At 47.4% G+C, this 21,193-nt stretch overlaps 1 pseudogene; it reads right to left on the minus strand.

Annotated features, from left to right (window-relative positions):
* Positions 1 to 20,574, minus strand: part of LOC139541391 (claudin-4-like) — a 42,372-nt pseudogene extending 21,798 nt beyond the window's left edge.
* Positions 20,575 to 21,193: the final 619 nt, after the last annotated feature.

Below are 21,193 nucleotides of genomic sequence, written 5' to 3' on the forward strand. Positions count from 1 at the left end.
AACATTATGTAGTTATCCTAATGTATTCTATCTAGAGTGGAAACCTCCCTCAGCTCAACATTATGTAGTTATCTCAATGTATTCTATCTAGAGTGGAAACCTCCCTCAGCTCAACATTATGTAGTTATCTCAATGTATTCTATCTAGAGTGGAAACCTCCCTCAGCTCAACATTATGTAGTTATCTCAATGTATTGTATCTAGAGTGGAAAACCTCCCTCAGCTCAACATTATGTAGTTATCTCAATGTATTGTATCTAGAGTAGAAAACCTCCCTCAGCTCAACATTATGTAGTTATCTCAATGTATTCTATCTAGAGTGGAAACCTCCCTCAGCTCAACATTATGTAGTTATCTCAATGTATTCTATCTAGAGTGGAAACCTCCCTCAGGCCAACATTATGTAGTTATCTCAATGTATTCTATCTAGAGTGGAAACCTCCCTCAGGCAAACATTATGTAGTTATCTCAATGTATTCTATCTAGAGTGGAAAACCTCCCTCAGCTCAACATTATGTAGTTATCTCAATGTATTCTATCTAGAGTGGAAACCTCCCTCAGCTCAACATTATGTAGTTATCTCAATGTATTCTATCTAGAGTGGAAACCTCCCTCAGCTCAACATTATGTAGTTATCTCAATGTATTCTATCTAGAGTGGAAACCTCCCTCAGCTCAACATTATGTAGTTATCTCAATGTATTCTATCTAGAGTGGAAACCTCCCTCAGCTCAACATTATGTAGTTATCTCAATGTATTCTATCTAGAGTGGAAACCTCCCTCAGCTCAACATTATGTAGTTATCTCAATGTATTCTATCTAGAGTGGAAACCTCCCTCAGGCCAACATTATGTAGTTATCTCAATGTATTCTATCTAGAGGGGAAACCTCCCTCAGCTCAACATTATGTGCTTATCTGAGTTTATTCTGAGTGAACCAGGTAAATCACATGGGGTACCAGGTAGTCATGATACAGTAACTCACACTGCCACCTACTGGATGACAATGTAAGTACCACTCTCTCTTGTCCAAGCAGGATTACATCGGTGGAACAGTAGCATTAACATTGTAAAAATTATAATTTCACAAAAATAAATCAAGCATCAGATAATCAATGTTATATAGCTCATTGCCAATTCACTGATTTGTATGCTCTTCTTTAAAGTGTCCTCTTTCTTTTCCTCCTACTTCATCCCTCTCTCCATCCATCTCTCCATCCGTCTCTCGCTCCATGTTCGATCCACACTGAGTCACGGGGCAGATAGAGCAGAGACTGCAAGACAGAAACTATCCAGTAAATTGGCTCCAGTCCACAAACCCCAGATCGATCAATATGAGACACAGTAGGCCAATACCTAATGACCCAATATTTTATATCATATGCAACTATGGAAGTGATTGAATGTCCTCACAGTTCAATGTCATAATATTATAGTTTGTATTGGCATAATGTTTTAAAGACTACAATATTAAAAATACATCTCTACATATGTACAGTATGCTGTACAAATGTGTAAAATACATATCATTTCATACTCGCTACGGGATGGTAAACTCGAAACACCTAGTTGTTATTAGCATTGTTATACTGTGACACTATTGACTGTAATACCACACAAATGTCTCTCTCACTTTATCATCGCTTCCAAATGTATCTTTAGGCTTGAGGGAGTTTTTCTCTACCCAATCAGCACGACAGTCCTTTCCTCCTTGTTAGCTGTCAGCACCATGGCCCAGTTGAACCCACTAACAACCCCTCTCTGCCATCATATTGATTGAGACATAAGACGAGTCATTAAAGTCCCATTCCACTGCTGTTATTGTAAAACCATTTAGGAGAGAGAGGGCAATGCACTCTTCGGTGTTGACACCGTCTTCTAGTTTATGGCGAGAGGAGAGGGCCCACTGCCTGGAACCAAGCCAAGGTACTCTGTTATTCTGTGGACCCAGAACATCTGTGATTCTGCTGGACCATTAGAGAGAGAGTGGGACGGAGTGTGAAGGCTAATCCATTCACCCAGTACCCAGAGATACTAAAAGGGTACCATTGATTGTGCTGTGCAGACATGTCTACCAAGCTAAGCTAGAATGGTAACCCCAAACGGGCACCTTGCCACCCCGTGGCCTTGTAGTAGTGGTAGTGTTGATGGAGGATAGATGGACTGGGCTGAGGGATAGGACCAGGCAGCCTGCCATACCAGAGGGACGTAGGCCTTGTTTCAGTTTCTATCCAGTGTCAATTTCTCAGCTGAACGATACAATCTCATCTTGTTCCCTCTGTGTCTGGCTAAATTGTCATGCCACATTCCTGGCTCACCCTGTGACACGGGCTTGGACTGGAGAACAGTCAGGGACATAGACGGATGTAGAGAGACTAGAGCACAGACTCAAACACACAAACAGATAGGCAGAACGATACACACATACACATGCTGCACTAAGACGTTTTTTGGGGAGTTATGTTCCAAGTCGAGTGGTTTCATCCGTGTTTTAATCTGTGTCAGGTGACCTTCAGATGCACTGAATCTGTGTCAGGTGGCCTTCAGATGCACTGAATCTGTGTCAGGTGGCCTTCAGATGCACTGAATTTGTGTCAGGTGGCCTTCAGATGCACTGAATCTGTGTCAGGTGGCCTTCAGATGCACTGAATCTGTGTCAGGTGGCCTTCAGATGCACTGAATCTGTGTCAGGTGGCCTTCAGATGCACTGAATCTGTGTCAGGTGGCCTTCAGATGCACTGAATCTGTGTCAGGTGGCCTTCAGATGCACTGAATCTGTGTCAGGTGACCTTCAGATGCACTGAATCTGTGTCAGGTGGCCTTCAGATGCACTGAATCTGTGTCAGGTGGCCTTCAGATGCACTGAATCTGTGTCAGGTGGCCTTCAGATGCACTGAATCTGTGTCAGGTGGCCTTCAGATGCACTGAATCTGTGTCAGGTGGCCTTCAGATGCACTGAATCTGTGTCAGGTGGCCTTCAGATGCACTGAATCTGTGTCAGGTGGCCTTCAGATGCACTGAATCTGTGTCAGGTGGCCTTCAGATGCACTGAATCTGTGTCAGGTGGCCTTCAGATGCACTGAATCTGTGTCAGGTGGCCTTCAGATGCACTGAATCTGTGTCAGGTGGCCTTCAGATGCACTGAATCTGTGTCAGGTGGCCTTCAGATGCACTGAATCTGTGTCAGGTGGCCTTCAGATGCACTGAATCTGTGTCAGGTGGCCTTCAGATGCACTGAATCTGTGTCAGGTGGCCTTCAGATGCACTGAATCTGTGTCAGGTGGCCTTCAGATGCACTGCATCTGTGTCAGGTGGCCTTCAGATGCACTGAATCTGTGTCAGGTGGCCTTCAGATGCACTGCATCTGTGTCAGGTGGCCTTCAGATGCACTGAATCTGTGTCAGGTGACCTTCAGATGCACTGAATCTGTGTCAGGTGGCCTTCAGATGCACTGAATCTGTGTCAGGTGGCCTTCAGATGCACTGAATCTGTGTCAGGTGGCCTTCAGATGCACTGAATCTGTGTCAGGTGGCCTTCAGATGCACTGAATTTGTGTCAGGTGGCCTTCAGATGCACTGAATCTGTGTCAGGTGGCCTTCAGATGCACTGAATCTGTGTCAGGTGGCCTTCAGATGCACTGAATCTGTGTCAGGTGACCTTCAGATGCACTGAATCTGTGTCAGGTGGCCTTCAGATGCACTGAATCTGTGTCAGGTGGCCTTCAGATGCACTGAATCTGTGTCAGGTGGCCTTCAGATGCACTGAATCTGTGTCAGGTGGCCTTCAGATGCACTGAATTTGTGTCAGGTGGCCTTCAGATGCACTGAATCTGTGTCAGGTGGCCTTCAGATGCACTGAATCTGTGTCAGGTGGCCTTCAGATGCACTGAATCTGTGTCAGGTGGCCTTCAGATGCACTGAATCTGTGTCAGGTGAACTTCAGATGCACTGAATCTGTGTCAGGTGGCCTTCAAATGCACTGAATATGTGTCAGGTGACCTTCAGATGCACTGAATCTGTGTCAGGTGGCCTTCAGATGCACTGAATCTGTGTCAGGTGGCCTTCAGATGCACTGAATCTGTGTCAGGTGGCCTTCAGATGCACTGAATCTGCCAGGTGACCTTCAGATGCACTGAATATGTGTCAGGTGACCTTCAGATGCACTGAATATGTGTCAGGTGGCCTTCAGATGCACTGAATTTGTGCCAGGTGGCCTTCAGATGCACTGAATTTGTGCCAGGTGGCCTTCAGATGCACTGAATCTGTGTCAGGTGGCCTTCAGATGCACTGAATCTGTGTCAGGTGGCCTTCAGATGCACTGAATCTGTGTCAGGTGGCCTTCAGATGCACTGAATCTGTTTCAGGTGAACTTCAGATGCACTGAATCTGTGTCAGGTGGCCTTCAGATGCACTGAATCTGTGTCAGGTGGCCTTCAGATGCACTGAATCTGTGTCAGGTGGCCTTCAGATGCACTGAATCTGTGTCAGGTGGCCTTCAGATGCACTGAATCTGTGTCAGGTGGCCTTCAGATGCACTGAATCTGTGTCAGGTGGCCTTCAAATGCACTGAATCTGTGTCAGGTGACCTTCAGATGCACTGAATCTGTGTCAGGTGGCCTTCAGATGCACTGAATCTGTGTCAGGTGGCCTTCAGATGCACTGAATCTGTGTCAGGTGACCTTCAGATGCACTGAATCTGTGTCAGGTGGCCTTCAGATGCACTGAATCTGCCAGGTGACCTTCAGATGCACTGAATCTGTGTCAGGTGACCTTCAGATGCACTGAATATGTGAGAAACACACTTCACCTTCTCTTCTTTCATCTTCTCTTCACACCTCCTTTCACTCCTGTCACGTTTGACTCTGCTCCATTGATCCCATTCCAGCCATTACAATTTGCCCGTCCTCCTATAGCTCCTCCCACCAGCCTCCTTTGCATTGGAGAGACTGCAAGAAAAGGTTGCGGGAACTCCGTGGAGCTGCTTACCAAAATAAAAGTCCTGCACATGCGCCATATGTGGACAAACAAGGAATAACATTTGGCGGATTCTTATTTTGACATGAGGTAAGCAGAGAAGAAGTGGGTCTTCAACAGACCCACGTTTGGAAAGTCTGTTTAATATTGCAATCCTTTAGATACACTACATGACCAAAAGTATGTGGACACCTGCTCGTCGAACATCTCATTCCAAAATCACGGACATATGATTTGGTCCCCTCTTTATTGCTATAACAGCCTCCACTCTTCTGGGAAGGCTTTCCACTAGATGTTAGAACATTGCTGCCGGGACTTGCTTCCAATCAGCCACAAGAGCATTGGTGAGGTTGGGCACTGATCTTGGGCAATTAGGCCTGGCTCGCAGTCGGCGTTCCAATTCATACCAAAGGTGTCCAATGGGGTTGAGGTCAGGGCTCTGTGCAGGCCAGTCAAGTTCTTCCACACCGATCTCGACAAACCATTTCTGTATGGACCTCGGTTTGCGCACAGGGGCATTGTCATGCTGAAACAGGAAAGGGTCTTCCCCAAACTGTTGCCACAAAGTTGGAAGCACAGAATCATCTGGAATGTATGCTGTAGCGTTAAGATTTCCCTTCACTGGAACTAAGGGGCCTTAGCCCGAACCATGAAAAACAGCCCCTGACAATTATTCCTCCTCCACCAAACTTTACAGTTGGCACTATGCATTGAGGCAGGTAGCATTCTCCTTGCATCCGCCAAACCCATATTCGTTCGTCAGACTGCCAGATGGTGAAGCGTGATTAATCACTCCAGAGAGCTCTTCAGTAAGGCCATTCTACTGCCAATATTTGTCAATGAAGATTGCATGGCTGTGTGCTCGATTCTATATACCTGTCAGCAATGGGTGTGGCTTAAATAGCCGAATCCACTTGAAGGGGTGTCCACATACTTTGTATAGATCGTGTATTTTGTCACAAATTCCCCCGTCATAATGACCAGCCGTCCTGCCCACCGGCACAGTAAGATGAAATGGAAGTGTAAACACACTTGCATTGATCAAATTCTGTCAACTCAGGAGGTTAATTGAAATTCCGTTTCCAGAATTGAAAATGATAATTGAAAATCAATGTCCTTTTTAAATTCTTGAATCAGAGGTTCAGTTCTTCTGCTGAATGAATTGACTGAATTGACGTGTGTGTGTGTGTATGTCAATGTATGTCAATGTGTGTGTGTGTGTGTGCGTGTGTGTGTGTGTTGAGTTGTAGGTTCCTGTGTTAATGAAGACATCAGGGTGATCTCAGTTTTCAACGGACCAATGTTTTGTGGTCCAGAGAAGCAGAAAAACAAGATTCTCTGGTCTGATGAAACCAAGATGGACCTCTTTGGCCTGAATGCCAAGTTCAAGTCTGGAGGAAACCTGGCACCATCCCTATGGTGAAGCATGGTGGTGGTAGCATCATGCTATGGGGATGTTTTTCAGCGACAGGGACTGGGAGACTAGTCAGGATCGAGGGAAAGATGAACGGAGCAAAGTGCAGAGAGATACTTGATTTAAACCTGTTCCAGAGCGCCCAGGACCTCAGACTGGGGAGAAGGTTCACTTCCAACAGGACAACGATCCTAAGCACACAGCCAAGACGACACAGAAGTGGCTTCGGGACAAGTCTCTGAATGTCCTTGAGTGGCCCAGCCAGAGCCCGGACTTCAACCCATCGAACATCTCTGGATAGACCTGAAAATAGCTGTGCAGCAACGCTCTCCATCCAACCTGACAGAGCTTGAGAGGATCTGCAGAGAAGAATGGGAGAAATTCCCAAATACAGGTGTGCCAAGCTTGTAGCGTCATATCCAAGAAGACTTGAAGGTGTAATCACTGTCAAAGGTGCTTTAACAATGTACTGAGTAAAGGGTCTGAATACTTACATGCTAATGTGTTATTTCCGTGTTTTTTTTTTACCTGTTTTCACTTTGTCATTATGGGGTATTGTGTGTACTGTAGATTGATGAGGAAAAAAACGATTTAATCCATTTTAGAATAAGGTTGTAACGTAACACAATGTGGAAAAAGTCAGGGGGTCTGAACACTTTCCGAATGCACTGTATTTGCAGAAGAAATCCATTCCGATATATTTTGTGGCTGTTGGCGAGTGTGTTGTATTCATCTAAGTTGTGTTGTTGCAACAGGCCTGTGTGGCATATGGCTTGTTTGTATAAAGGCCTACTGTAGCTCTGATTGGCTATACAGTAGTGCACTTGTCTGGTCCCCAGATCTTCAAAAAGTTCTACAGCTGCACCATCGAGAGCATCCTGACCGGTTGCATCACCGCATAGTATGGCTACTGCTCGGCATCTGATGGTAAGGTCCTATAGAGGGTAGTGAATACGGCCCAGTATATCACTGGGGCCAAGCTTCTTGCCATCCTGGACCTATATAATAGTTGGTGTCAGAGCCCATAAAATTGTCAGAGACTCCAGTCACCCTAGTCTTAGACTGTTTTCTCTGCTACCGCACGACAAGTGGTACCGGAGCGCCAAGTCTAGGACCAAAAAAGCTCCTTAACAGCTTCTACCCCTAAGCCATAAGACTGTTGAACAATTAATAAAATGGCCACCGGACTATTTACATTGACAACCCCCCCCCCCTCCATTTGTTTTGACACTGCTGCTACTCGCTGTTTATTATCTATGCATAGTCACTTCACCCCTACTTACATGTAAAAATTACCTCAACTAACCTGTACCCCCGCACACTGATTCGGTACCGGTACCCCCTGTATATAGCCTCGTTAATGTTATTTTATTGTGTTACTTTTTATTATTTTTTACTATAGTTTATTTGGTAAATATTTTCTTAACTCTTCTTGAACTGCACTGTTGGTAAGTAAGCATTTCACGGTAAGGTCTACACTTGTTGTATTCGGCGCATGTGACGAATAAAGTTTGATTTGATTTGTAGACTCCGGTCTTGTACGAGACAGAGATTTTTATTAGGTATATTTATTGCAGTGCCTGTTAATTGTCAAAACGCTCGGCCGCTTTCCCACTCTATATTGCTATTGAATTTTCACAAATGCCTTAGTGTATGTAATTTCCAAACATTCTAAAAATGTATGGAAACGTAAACATGTTTTAAAAGGGTGATATTCTTCCTGGGGTTGTATATGAAAAGATTTTAATATGATTTCATGTTGCTAAAATGCTGTCAGTTCCACTTTAAATCCAAGAGTACAAGGACAGAGAGATGTTTGGCATCTGTGTTGGCTCTGAGACAATTTACCAATGTAACTAAGGATGTCTCTGTATTGTGGTGGGCACGATTATTTAAAAAAAAAATACAGTTGGCAATTAAAAAATGATTTAGCTGTTTGAAAACCAATTTCTCCAGAGTTTTACTTAACAATGGAAGGTTGGAAATTGCTAAGAACTGAAGAATCTAGATGAATTTTCTTCAGAAAGGGTTTCATAATAGCTTTTTTTTTTGTGCAGTGGGGAGAGTGCCTGTGAACAGGGAGTGATTAACAATAGCTTACACTTCTTCAGATATGCAATTAAAAACTGTTTTGAAGAAAGTGGTGGGGATAGCATCGAGAAGGCAGGTAGAAGACTTAAGTTGTGATATCACTTTAATGAGCATGTCTGTGTCAACCAGGGAAAATAAATCTGTAGTGCATTTGCGTGGTAGGCTAGGGTACATATCATCAAACTTCTCATCTGGTCTTGCTTGACTGATGATACCCAGCCTACTGTTTGCTATCTTATCACTGAAATATGCCGCAAACTCATCACATTTAGATGTGGAGAAAAGTTCACATGCGGCCAGCGCGGCAGGTAGCCTAGTGGTTAGAGCGTTGGACTAGTAACCAAAAGGTTGCAAGATCAAATCCCTGAGCAGACAAGCTAAAGATCTGTTCTTCTACCCCTGAACAAGGCACTTAACCCACTGTTCCTAGGCTGTCATTGAAAATAAGAATTTGTTCTTAACTGACTTGCCTAGTTAAATAAAGGTAAACATTTTTTTTTGACATTTCAGATTTGCCTTTGTTCATTCCGGCACCTATTTGCCCGGCTCTAGCACCTCACGCTTGATTATTTATTAACTGTTTCACTGTTCGCACTGTAAACATTCTAATAAAAGTGATCAGTGTTAAATCAAGTTGCATCCTCATTATTTCTCCCACCCCCCAGAAATACCATAATGTAAAAGCGTGGTGATCCTTCTGTGTAATCATCCTATCCTGCCACACTGATTCTAGACCTGCTCTCTAATTTCTACATAGAGGTTATGGGGAGGGCTGACACAGGTCTTGGTAGTGGTGGTTAAGCGGTCCCTACGTAATCACTTAGCCTAGGCTAGTCGTCTCCCTAATGAATTTGAAATGTGGGAAAGCCAAATAAAAAATGGATAAGAAAAGGCAGTCGAGTTTGACATTTTTTATGTCCAAAACATCCCGAGAAAGATGGTGAATCGAATGCAGAAGGAGCCAGAGAACTGTCAGTGCCGGAGAGGAGTGAGTGCATCCACGACAAAGTGTCCCGAGCAGGTGCAATTTGCAGTTCAAGAACAAGCAAACGTATAACCCCTGGCTTGTCATGTAGAATTCAAAGCTGGGCTGTACAACATGCAAAAAAGTAGGGATTAAACTTGCAAAAGAGTGAGTGCAGTAACATCCTCTGCCTCAGACGTAAAAGAAAAAGAAAAACAAAGAGCCCTCAGAAAAAAGGTTTTTGAACATTTCGGGAACCAAGGCGCATTTGATGGCAGCAAGCATTGTAGACAAGGCTAAAGAGGACACACAGGTTATAGTTAACACTCAAAATGAAAAAAATAGACACTACAGCCAGAGTCTTCCGAACAGCCTTAGGAGGCTAAACGTCACAGCCACAACCCTGCCCATGGCTTTGAGCAAGAAATTGACTGTCAGGAGTTAAATAAAATTGATATGTGGAGAGTCATTGTGGGAGGTTCCTTTACAAACTTGTTCTGTGAAGTTAATCTGAACGTGTGCTTCATATTATCACGTAGGCAGGAGGTCTATTCTCATGTGTGTGTTCTGCTGCAGCCTACATTGATTTACTTTATTTGAAGTTATCTTCCGATATTGTGATATTTGTTCTACTGCTACATTGATGTCTTGAAAATGATATGAAACGCGGGTCTTGTAAGCCCAACTGCTGTTCTGCAGCAACGTCTAAAAATGGCTGTACATTGATGTCTAGAAATGTGGACTTGTGTAAGCCTCGCAGCTATACTCAAGTATGTGGGCATACTGCAGTGACATGGAGAGTGCTGTCTGTTTCACCACCATAGATAATAGGCTACTTGGCTGTTTACTCTGTCTGCTGCGCTGCTACGTTGTGTTTGACACCTTTTTTCTCAATGTGTTCCGGTACCTCAGAGCTCCCCGGATACCCCCCCGCGCACGCTCACTATGTGTTCTGGGACCTGTCGATTTACAAATGAAGCACTGCATGCGGAGGTAGGATTTATCAGGCCATCAATGGTCGAAAAGAAGACTCTCAAATTATTCTGATTATTAGTGATCAAGTTAGAAAAATGAGTCAGTTATACAGTGCATTTGGAAAGTATTTAGGTCTCTTCGCTGTTTCCGCATTTCCACATTTAATCCAGGCACTGCAGCGCCTAGCTCCACTCCCACTCCCCAGGCGCTCTCATTTGTTGACTTCTGTAACCGTAAAAGCCTTGGCTTCATGCATGTTAACATTAGAAGCCTCCTCCCTAAGTTTGTTTTATTCACTGCTTTAGCACACTCTGCCAACCCGGATGTTCTAGCCGTGTCTGAATCCTGGTATAGGAAGACCACCAAAAATTCTGAAATTTCCATCCCTAACTAACATTTTCCGACAAGATAGAACTGCCAAATGGGGCGGAGTGTCACGATCGTGTGGAGGAGAGACGGACCAAAACGCAGCATGTCGAAAATAAGCCATCTTCTTTTATTTGACTACGATGAACATGAAACGAAACACTATTACAAACTATACAAAAACAACAAACGACCGTGAAGCTATAAACGTAGTGCACACACACACACGCTACAAACGTTCAACATAGACAATTCCCCACAAACAGCTAAAGCCTATGGTTGCCTTAAATATGGCTCCCAATCAGAGACAACAATAACCAGCTGTCTCTAATTGAGACCCAATTCAGGCAACCATAGACTTTCCTAGATACCTACACTCAACCATAGACACAGCTAGACTACTATACTAAACATAAACCCAACTACTCTAATAAACCCCCTAAACCTTACAACCACCCTAGACACTACAAAAACCACATACATTCCCCATGTCACACCCTGACCTAACTAAAATAATTAAGAAAACAAAGAATACTAAGGCCAGGGCGTGACATAACCCCCCCCTTAAGGTGCGAACTCCGGGCGCACCAGCACAAAGTCTAGGGGAGGGTCTGGGTGGGCTTCCGTCCATGGCGGCGGCTCCGGCACTGGTCGTGGTCCCCACCCCACCATAGTCACTACCCGCTTTCGTAGCCTCCTCCAAATGGCCACCCTCCACATTAACCCCACTGGATTAAGGGGCAGCACCGGACTAAGGGGCAGCACCGGACTAAGGGGCAGCACCGGACTAAGGGGCAGCACCGGACTAAGGGGCAGCACCGGACTAAGGGGCAGCACCAGGATAAGGGGCAGCACCAGGATAAGGGGCAGCACCAGGATAAGGGGCAGCACCAGGATAAGGGGCAGCACCAGGATAAGGGGCAGCACCAGGATAAGGGGCAGCTCCGGACTGAGGGACGGCAGCTCCGGACTGAGGGACGGATCCTGGCTGGATGACGGCTCTGGCGGATCCTGGCTGGACGGCTCTGGCGGATCCTGGCTGGACGGCTCATGGCTGGCTGACGGATCTGGCTGCTCATGGCTGGCTGACGGATCTGGCTGCTCATGGCTGGCTGACGGCTCTGGACGCTCATGGCTGGTTGGCGGCTCTGGCAGATCCTGTCTGGTTGGCGGATCCTGGCTGGATGACGGCTCTGGCGGATCCTGGCTGGATGACGGCTCTGGCGGATCCTGGCTGGATGACGGCTCTGGCGGATCCTGGCTGGATGACGGCTCTGGCGGATCCTGGCTGGATGACGGCTCTGGCGGATCCTGGCTGGATGACGGCTCTGGCTGGTCATGGCTGGCTGACGGCTCTGGCTGGTCATGGCTCGCTGACGGCTCTGGCTGGTCATGGCTCGCTGACGGCTCTGGCTGGTCATGGCTCGCTGACGGCTCTGGCTGGTCATGGCTCGCTGACGGCTCTGGCTGGTCATGGCTCGCTGACGGCTCTGGCTGATCCGGTCTGGCGGAAGGCTCTGGCTGATCCGGTCTGGCGGAAGGCTCTGGCTGATCCGGTCTGGCGGAAGGCTCTGGCTGATCCGGTCTGGCGGAAGGCTCTGGCTGATCCGGTCTGGCGGAAGGCTCTGGCTGATCCGGTCTGGCGGAAGGCTCTGGCTGATCCGGTCTGGCGGAAGGCTCTAGCGGCTCCTGTCTGGCGGAAGGCTCTAGCGGCTCCTGTCTGGCGGACGGCTCTGTAGGCTCATGGCGGGCGGCTTTGAAGGCTTTGGGCAGACGGGCAGTTCAGGCGCCGTTGGGCAGACGGGCAGTTCAGGCGCCGCTTGGCAGACGGGCAGTTCAGGCGCCGCTTGGCAGACGGGCAGTTCAGGCGCCGCTTGGCAGACGGGCAGTTCAGGCGCCGCTTGGCAGACGAGCAGTTCAGGCGCCGCTTGGCAGACGGGCAGTTCAGGCGCCGCTTGGCAGACGGGCAGTTCAGGCGCCGTTGGGCAGACGGCAGATTCTGGCCGGCTGAGACGCACTGTAGGCCTGGTGCGTGGAGCCGGAACTGGAGGTATCGGGCTAAGGACACGCACCTTCAGGCTAGTGCGGGGAACAACAGGGCACACTGGACTCTCAAGGCGTACTATAGGCCTGATGTGTGGTACCGGCACTGGTGGTACCGGGCTGAGGGCACGCACAACAGGGCGAGTACGGGGAGAAGGAACAGTGCGTACAGGGCTCTGGAGACGCACATGAGGCTTGGTGCGTGGTACCGGAACTGGTGGTACCGGACTGGAGACACGCACCTCAAGGCTAGTGCGGGGAGCAGGGACAGGGCACACTGAGTTCTCAAGGCGCACTATAGGACTGGTGCGTGGTACCGGAACTGGTGGTACCGGGCTGAGGGCACGCACCTCAGGACGAGTGCGGGGAGAAGGATCAGTGCGTACAGGGCTCTGGAGACGCACAGGAGGCTTGATGCGTGGTGCCGGGACTGGAGGCACTGGGCTGGAGACACGCACCACAGGGAGAGTGCGTGGAGGAGGAACAGGGCTCTGGAGACGCACTGGAAGCCTGGTGCGTGGTGTCAGCACTGGTGGTACTGGGCTGGGAACACACACCACAGGGCTAGTGCGAGGAGCAGTAACAGGACGCACAGGACTCTGGAGACGCACAGGAGGCTTTGTGCGTGCTGTAGGCACTGTCTTAACCAGACGGCTAGCACGCTCCTCAGGACGAGTATGGAGAGCTGTTCCCGGTGACATTAACTCACCAACACGTTCATTCGGACGAATGCCGTGCCTCATGCACCAAACCAGTACATCCCTCATAACTCTCTCCTCCAATTTCTCCATTAACTCCTTTACTGTCTCTGCGTCACTCACCTCCAAATCCGCCCTCACCGGCTCCTTACGGTAAGCAGGAGGAGTTGGCTCACGTCTCCCGACTGACCCAACTAAACTACCCGAGAGCCCCCCCCCAAGAAATTTTTGGGTTTGACTTACGGGCTTCCAGCCTTGTTTCCTTGCTGCCTCCTCATATCGCCGCCTCTCCTCTTTCGCTGCCTCCAGCTCAGCTTTGGGACGGCGATATTCTCCTGGTTGAGCCCAGGGTCCTTTTCCGTCCAATATTTCCTCCCATGTCCACGAGTCCTGGTTACTTTGCCGCTGTTGTTGGTTCCGCTCATGCTGCTTGATCCATAGTTGGTGGGGAATTCTGTCACGGTCGTGTGGAGGAGAGACGGACCAAAACGCAGCATGTGGAAAATAAGCCATCTTCTTTTATTTGACTACGAAGATGAACATGAAACGAAACACTATTACAAACTATACAAAAACAACAAACAACCGTGAAGCTATAAACGTAGTACACACACACGCACGCACGCACGCACGCACGCACGCACGCACGCACGCACGCACGCACGCACGCACGCACGCACGCACGCACGCACGCACGCACGCACGCACGCACGCTACAAACGTTCAACATAGACAATTCCCCACAAACAGCTAAAGCCTATGGTTGCATTAAATATGGCTCCCAATCAGAGACAACAATAACCAGCTGTCTCTAATTGAGACCCAATTCAGGCAACCATAGACTTTCCTAGATACCTACACTCAACCATAGACACAGCTAGACTACTATACTAAACATAAACCCAACTACTCTAATAAACCCCCTAAACCTTACAACCACCCTAGACACTACAAACAACACATACATTCCCCATGTCACACCCTGACCTAACTAAAATAATTAAGAAAACAAAGAATACTAAGGCCAGGGCGTGACACGGAGTTGCAATCTACTGCAGAGATAGCCTGCAGAGTTCTGTCATACTATCCAGGTCTGTCCCCAAACAGTTCGATCTTCTACTTTTAAAAATCCACCTTTCCAGAAACAAGTCTCTCACCGTTTCCGCTTGCTATAGAGCACCTTCTGCCCCCAGCTGTGCCCAGGACACCGTATGTGAATTGATTGCCCCCCATCTATCTTCAGAATTCATACTGTTAGGGGACCTAAACTGGGACATGCTTAAATATCACCCCGGCCTTCCTACAATCTATGCTAGATGACCTCAATCACACACAAATGATCAATTAACCTTCCAGGTACAACCCCAATTCCGTAAACATGGGCACGCTCATAGATATCATCCTGACCAACCTGCCCTCCAAACACCTCTGCTGTCTTCAACCAGGATCTCAGCGATCACTGCCTCATTGCTTGCATCCGTAATGGGTCTGCGGTCAAACGACCACCCCTCATCAATCAATCAATCAATTTTATTTTATATAGCCCTTCGTACATCAGCTAATATCTCGAAGTGCTGTACAGACACCCAGCCTAAAACCCCAAACAGCTAGTAATGCAGGTGTAGAAGCACGTGGCTAGGAAAAACTCCCTAGAAAGGCCAAAACCTAGGAAGAAACCTAGAGAGGAACCAGGCTATGAGGGGTGGCCAGTCCTCTTCTGGCTGTGCCGGGTGGAGATTATAACAGAACTATGCCAAGATGTTCAAAAATGTTCATAAGTGACAAGCATGGTCAAATAATAATCATGAATAATTTTCAGTTGGCTTTTCATAGCCGATCATCAAGAGTTGAAAAACAACAGGTCTGGGACAGGTGGCGGTTCCATAACCGCAGGCAGAACAGCTGAAACTGGAATAGCAGCAAGGCCAGGCGGACTGGGGACAGCAAGGAGTCACCACGGCCGGTAGTCCCGACGTATGGTCCTAGGGCTCAGGTCCTCCGAGAGAAAGAAAGAGAGAAGGAGAAAATTAGAGAGAGCCAAGATTTTCAAAATGTTCATAAATGACAAGCATGGTCAAATAATAATCAGGAATAAATCTCAGTTGGCTTTTCATAGCCGATCATTAAGAGTTGAAAACAGCAGGTCTGGGACAGGTAGGGGTTCCGTAACCGCAGGCAGAACAGTTGAAACTGGAATAGCAGCAAGGCCAGGCGGACTGGGGACAGCAAGGTGTCATCATGCCCGGTAGTCCTGACGTATGGTCCTAGGGCTCAGGTTCTCAGAGAGAAAGAGAGAACGAGAGAATTAGAGAGAGCATACTTAAATTCACACAGGACACTGGATAAGACAGGAGAAGTACTCCAGGTAACCAACTGACCCTAGCCCCCCGACACATAAACTACTGCAGCATAAATACTGGAGGCTGAGACAGGAGCGGTCAGGAGACACTGTGGCCCCATCCGAAGAAACCCCCGGACAGGGCCAAACAGGAAGGATATAACCCCACCCACTTTGCCAAAGCACAGCCCCCGCACCACTAGAGGGAAATCCTCAACCACCAACTTACAATCCTGAGACAAGGCCGAGTATAGCCCACAAAGGTCTCCACCACAGCACAAACCAAGGGGGGGCGCCAACCCAGACAGGAAGATCACGTCAGTAACTCAACCCACTCAAGTGACGCACCCCTCCTAGGGACGGCATGAAAGAGCACCAGCAAGCCAGTGACTCAGCCCCTGTAACAGGGTTAGAGGCAGAGAATCCCAGTGGAGAGAGGGGAACCGGCCTGGCAGAGACAGCAAGGGCGGTTCGTTGCTCCAGAGCCTTTCCGTTCACCTTCACACTCCTGGGCCAGACTACACTCAATCATATGACCTACTGAAGAGATAAGTCTTCAGTAAAGACTTAAAGGTTGAGACCGAATCTGCGTCTCTCACATGGGTAGGCAGACTGTTCCATAAAAATGGAGATCTATAGGAGAAAGCCCTGCCTCCCTCATCACTGTAAAACGCTCCCTAAAACACTTCAGCGAGCAGGCCTTTCTAATCGACTTGGCCCGGGTATCCTGGAAGGATATTAACCTCATTCCGCCAGTAGAGGATTCCTGGTTATTCTTTAAAAGTGCTTTCCTCACCATCTTAAATAAGCATGCCCCATTCAAAAAATGTAGATCCAGGAACAGATACAGTGGGGAGAACAAGTATTTGATACACTGCCGATTTTGCAGGTTTTCCTACTTACAAAGCATGTAGAGGTCTGTAATTTTTATCATAGGTACACTTCAACTGTGAGAGACGGAATCTAAAACAAAAATCCAGAAAATCACATTGTATGATTTTTAAATAATTCATTTGCATTTTATTGCATGACATAAGTATTTGATCACCTACCAACCAGTAAGAATTCCGGCTCTCACAGACCTGTTAGTTTTTCTTTAAGAAGCCCTCCTGTTCTCCACTCATTACCTGTATTAACTGCACCTGTTTGAACTCGTTACCTGTATAAAAGACACCTGTCCACACACTCAATCAAACAGATTCCAACCTCTCCACAATGGCCAAGACCAGAGAGCTGTGTAAGGACATCAGGGATAAAATTGTAGACCTGCACAAGGCTGGGATGGGCTACAGGACAATAGGCAAGCAGCTTGGTGAGAAGGAAACAACTGTTGGCGCAATTATTAGAAAATGGAAGAAGTTCAAGATGACGGTCAATCACCCTCGGTCTGGGGCTCCATGCAAGATTTCACCTCGTGGGGCATCAATGATCATGAGGAAGGTGAGGGATCAGCCCAGAACTACACGGCAGGACCTGGTCAATGACCTGAAGAGAGCTGGGACCACAGTCTCAAAGAAAACCATTAGTAACACACTACGCCGTCATGGATTAAAATCCTGCAGCGCACGCAAGGTCCCCCTGCTTAAGCCAGTGCATGTCCAGGCCTGTCTGAAGTTTGCCAATGACCATCTGGATGATCCAGAGGAGGAATGGGAGAAGGTCATGTGGTCTGATGAGACAAAAATAGAGCTTTTTGGTCTAACTCCACTCACCGTGTTTGGAGGAAGAAGAAGTATGAGTACAACCCCAAGAACACCATCCCAACCGTGAAGCATGAAGGTGGAAAGATCATTCTTTGGGGATGCTTTTCTGCAAAGGGGACAGGACGACTGCACCGTATTGAGGGGAGGATGGATGGGGCCATGTATCGCGAGATCTTGGCCAACAACCTCCTTCCCTCAGTAAGAGCATTGAAGATGGGTCGTGGCTGGGTCTTCCAGCATGACAACGACACGAAGCACACAGCCATGGCAACTAAGGAGTGGCTCCGTAAGAAGCATCTCAAGGTCCTGGAGTGGCCTAGCCAGTCTCCAGACCTGAACCCAATAGAAAATCTTTGGAGGGAGCTGAACGTCCGTATTGCCCAGCGACAGCCCCGAAACCTGAAGGATCTGGAGAAGATCTGTAGGGAGGAGTGGGCCAAAATCCCTGCTGCAGTGTGTGCAAACCTAGTCAAGAACTACAGGAAACGTATGATCTCTGTAATTGCAAACAAAGGTTTCTGTACCAAATATTAAGTTCTGCTTTTCTGATGTATCAAATACTTATGTCATGCAATAAAATGCAAATTAATTACTTAAAAATCATACAATGTGATTTTCTGGATTTTTGTTTTAGATTCCGTCTCTCATAGTTGAAGTGTACCTATGATAAAAATGACAGACCTCTACATGCTTTGTAAGTAGGAAAACCTGCAAAATCGGCAGTGTATCAAATACTTGTTCTCCCCACTGTATATCCCTTGGTTCACTCCAGACCTGACTGCCCTTGACCAGCACAAAAACATCCTGTGGCATACTGCATTAGCATCAAATAGCCCCCGCGATATGCAACTTTTCAGGGAAGTTTGGAGCTGTGCTTCCCTTTGTAGTCTGTAATAGTTTGCAAGCCCTGCCACATAAGATGAGTGTCGGAGCCGGTGTAGTATGATTCAATCTTAGCCCTGTATTGATGCTTTGCCTGTTTGATGGTTCGTCGCAGGATTTCTTGTAAGCTTCCGGGTTAGAGTCCCGCACCTTGAAAACGGCAGCTCTACCCTTTAGCTCAATGTGGATGTTACCTGTAATCCATGGCTTCTGGTTGGGGTATGTACGTACAGTCACTGTGGGGACGACGTCCTCGATGCACTTATTGATAAAGCCAGTGACTGATGTGGTGTACTCCTCAATGCCATCGGAAGAATCCCGGAACATGTTCCAGTCTGTGATAGCAAAACAGTCCTGTAGTTTAGCATCTGCTTCATCTGACCACTTTTTTATAGTCCGAGTCACTGGTGCTTCCTGCTTTAATTTTTGCTTGTAAGCAGGAATCAGGAGGATAGAGTTGTGGTCGGATTGACCAAATGGAGGGCGAGGGAGAGCTTTGTATGCGTCTCAGTGTGTGGAGTACAGGTGATCTAGATTTTTTTCCCTCTGGTTGCACATTTAACATGTTGATAGAAATTTGGTAGAACTGATTTAAGTTTCCCTGCATTAAAGTCTCCGGTCACTAGGAGCGCCGCCTCTGGGTGAGTGGTTTCCTGTTTGTTTATTTCCTTATACAGCTGTCTGAGTGCGGTCTTAGTGCCAGCATCTGTCTGTGGTGGTAAATAAACAGCCACGAAAAGTATAGTTGAACACTCTCTAGGCAAGTAGTGTAGCCTGCAATTTATCACAATATACTCTACTTCAGGCGAGCAAAATCTAGAGACTTCCTTAGATTTCGTGCACGTTACCAGAGTGTGCTGTTCTATCTTTCCAGTGCAGCGTATATCCCGCTAGCTGAATATCCATGTCGTCATTCAGCCACGATTCCGTGAAACATAGGATATTACAGTTTTTGATGTCCCGTTGGTGGGATATTCGTGATCGTACCTCGTCTAATTTATTGTCCAATGATTGCACGTTGGCGAGTAGTATTGACGGCAAGGGCAGCTTTCCCAGTCGCCTTCTCTGGGTCCTGACCAGGAATCCGGCTATTTGTCCTCTGTACCTGCGTCACTTCCTCTTGCACCCCCCTCCTGTGGGGTGTTTGGAGAATGTCTTGTGCGTCGTCTTTGTTGTAGAAAAAATCTTTGTCTAATCTGAGGTGAGTGATCGCTGTCCTGATATCCAGAAGCTCTTTTTTGCCATAAGATACGGTTGCAGAAACATTATGTACAAAATAAGTTACAAATAACGCGCAAAAAAACACAATAGCACAATTGGTTGTGCGCCCGTAAAACCGCCACCATTTTACACAGGTCCAGAGTATAGCCACCGTTAACATGTTGGATTAAGTCCATAGAGCTCAAAAGATTCATCAATTCAATGGCCTTGGAGACAGTCTTTTTGTTAACATGAATATTAAAATCGCCCAACACAAGGATTTTATCATAGTTTGTAATGAAGTCATTCACGCGAAAGGCTTTACTAAAGATTGCTCTAACATTTAAAAGCACCATATTCAATGACTGTGGGCCACTCTATCCCTGGGGCATCTGCCTCGATGTAATAATTATGATTGGACCCTCAAATTACCAATTGGGGCCCCAGCCGGTGTAGAGCGAGGCTCCCAGCTCCCTTTGGTAGCCTGAAAGGGGGTTGTAGGAGTCTTGGTCTTGGATGATGGTGTTGGCTGACCAGCAGACAGGGACTAAGACCAGGAGGGCAGTGATGAGGAAGACAACGCCGCTAGCGTTGGATACCTTGGCCTTGGACCTCTCGTCATCCACTAAGTTGATGCACTTCCCCCCGGCGATGCCCAACAAGATGGCGTGCACTCCGGCGATGATTAAGATGATGGTCAGAGCCATGGCGGCCTGCAGGTCCTGGAGCAAGGCCAGGAGGGAGTCGTAGACCTTACACTGCCTCTGGCCCGTGCACCATAAACCCTGTCAGATGACCTGAGCGGTGAGGGTTTAGTGTGAGATGAAGACTGTCGCCTTCCACATGGGCAAAGCACAAATGATGATACGTCCCAGCCAGCCGATGATCGCCAGGGCCGCGCCCAGCATCTGTAGCCCAGCTGACATCATCCTGATGGAGCCCTGGCAGTCTGGACGGACTGAGCTGATGGAGGGAGTGATTGAGAGACAGAGGAGAGAGTATAGTCTGTACGGTGGAGAGGTTGTCAATGAAGAACTAACTTCCTCTACGTCTCTGAAAACAGGGTTACTGTGAAAAAGTGACAGAAATGGCAGGAGTTTTGTCATCTTTCTATCTCTCTGTATCTCTCTCTCTCAAGTGAAACTATTTTCAAAAGGTATCGCATCGGACCAGATTACACTCCTAACTAAAACACACCCAACACACATGCACACCCACACACCCCACACACATGCACACAGACAGACGGACAGACAGACAGACACTTAGAGATTTCAAAGCCTATACCTCCATTACATAATGAGTTGTGTTTTGGCAACAGGAAGTGACATGTATGCTGAGACCCGCACAAAGCTGAGCGAGCGTTCTATGGTGTCAATAATTAACTAAGGCCAGGACCTTCAGCCCTTCAGCCCTGCTGCTGCTGCTGTCCCCTCAGAATTACTCTTAAATCTGTCACACACACACAGGCACACTCCCGGATGCACACACATGCACACACACAACCGTTCAATCTTTCTGCTAGCTGCACACTGTCTGTCGCACATA

The sequence above is a fragment of the Salvelinus alpinus genome, chromosome 2 (assembly GCF_045679555.1).
Source record: "Salvelinus alpinus chromosome 2, SLU_Salpinus.1, whole genome shotgun sequence".
Lineage (NCBI taxonomy): Eukaryota > Metazoa > Chordata > Actinopteri > Salmoniformes > Salmonidae > Salvelinus > Salvelinus alpinus.